This window comes from Octodon degus, unplaced genomic scaffold (genome assembly GCF_000260255.1).
Source record: "Octodon degus isolate 3935 unplaced genomic scaffold, OctDeg1.0 scaffold00147, whole genome shotgun sequence".
Taxonomy (NCBI): domain Eukaryota; kingdom Metazoa; phylum Chordata; class Mammalia; order Rodentia; family Octodontidae; genus Octodon; species Octodon degus.
This window is the reverse complement of record NW_004524723.1, coordinates 1,910,147-1,912,042: the sequence shown is the minus strand read 5'-3', so window position 1 is coordinate 1,912,042 and position 1,896 is coordinate 1,910,147. Positions and strand designations below refer to the sequence as shown.

The following is a 1,896-nucleotide window of genomic DNA, read 5'->3' as shown; positions in this document are numbered from 1 at the left end:
ATAAAAAAAGAACAAAAAAAAGAATAAAAATAAAAAAATTAAAAAGGTACAGAATTTCAAAACAAGATGATAGGAAATCAACAATGATCGTTATATTGCATAGTGTTATCTTCAGAGTAGTTCAGATTGCCAGAAATAAGCATGTAAAATTTTATTTTCCATTTATTTTCTCTTAAAAGAGTTTATTATAAACGAGTTTCATAGGCCACAAGGAAATAAAAGGATATGTACAGCCTCACAGGAGAGAGGCAGGGAGCAGAGGAGGGTCAAGATGAGTCTAGGGGCTTGGTGCGTGCATTCTCAGGGAAGGGGGCCCTGTAAGGGAAACCAGACAATCTGGTGAGACTCCGCTAACAAGAGCAAAACAAACAGACAGGTCTGTGGCAGTGTGGCCCTGGGGACTCTGGCCCATGTTTCTGTGGAGCTACATTCATAACTCTGGCCAAGGTCAAAGAGGGCCTCGCATACCTGGGGGAGGAGGCTGCATCCCTGGAGGGGGCATGCCCATAGGAGTCCCTCATCCAGGAGGGATCCCCACTGGGGGACCCATGGGTGGTCACATGGCAGGAGGAGGGCCCATCATTCCTGGAGGGGGTGCCCCTCAGCTCATAGGTGGAGGAGGACCCCCATGGCCAGGTGGGTACTGGGTTGGGGCCCCTGTAATACTGGCTATGGCAGAAGCTGCAGCAGCCGCAACAGTGCCTCTTCCTTGTGGGGTCATCACCTGTTGGGATGGCCCACCAACCCCAAAGATTGGCCCAGCAAGTCCTGCAGGAGCCTGTGGCATGGGCATACCAGCTGGGATTACTCTACCCGCAGCCCTACCGACTCCTGGGCCCCCAGCAGCTCCAGCAAGTGGCACTCAGGCAATGCCAGTACCTTTGGGAGGAGGTCCTTCCACTGTCATAGAGACCAGGTGCTCCCTCACAGCAGCACCAGACCGAGAACTCGTTTTTCTTCCCTTTCTGCTTGCTTTAGAGTTCTTTGGCTTGATCTTCCTGGATTCATCACAGTCACAGAGGATCAAATTCATATGCTGGTCAAAAGCCTTGGAGGTGCTGATGAAGAGCCGACCATCTTGTAGGAGGTACCTCATCCTGTAGTCAATGTGCTGCAGCATCTTGCTGCTCTTGCCCACCGTCATGGTAGAGGTTCTGATGGTTTGGATACACGCCGGATTCACCTCCTCAAATTTAAAAAAAAATTAAATATTAACTGCTACTTTGAATAAACCAATAGAGATCATTAATACAGTTATCTTTGCTCTCTCTCTCTCTCTCTCTCTCTCTCTCTCTCTCTCTCTCTCTCTCTCTCTCTCTCACACAATTTCCCCCTTTCTTTTTTCCTTTCTGTCCTTCCAATGTTTTTTCTTTTGAGCAGTTTCTTTACCTTTCACAATATCTGTTGTACTTTTTGGATTTTGTTTACACTTTCAGTTTCTTACAGTAGAGAGATAATATGTTTATACATGTGGGTCTGATTTATTTCACTCATGAGTATGATCTCTAGTTGCATCCATTTACCAATAAAAGCCTTGAGTTTATCTTTTGTTATAGCTGGGTAATATTCCCTTGTATAAAAGTACCACATCTTTTTTATCCGTTCCTCAGGTCATGGACATTTGGGTTGTTTCCAAGAGTTAGCTATGATAGATTGTGCTGCTATAAATGTAGGTGCCCATATATTGCTGTGCTATGATGTTTTCGGTTCTTCTGGAAAAATACTCATAAGGGGAATAGCTAGGTTGAATGGGAGTTCTAAATCTAGTTTTTTGAGGAATCTCCACATTGATTTTCTTAGTGGTTATACTAGTCTACATGCCTACCAACAATGGAAAAGGGTTCCTTTTTTCCCTACAACCTTGCCAGCATTTGTTGTCAGTTGATTTCTTTTTTT

At 44.8% G+C, this 1,896-nt stretch overlaps 1 pseudogene; it reads right to left on the bottom strand.

The window, feature by feature from the left end:
• Window positions 1–448: 448 nt before the first annotated feature.
• On the bottom strand, window positions 449–1,144 carry LOC101582924 (annotated as a pseudogene).
• Between the last annotated feature and the right edge of the window lie 752 nt (window positions 1,145–1,896).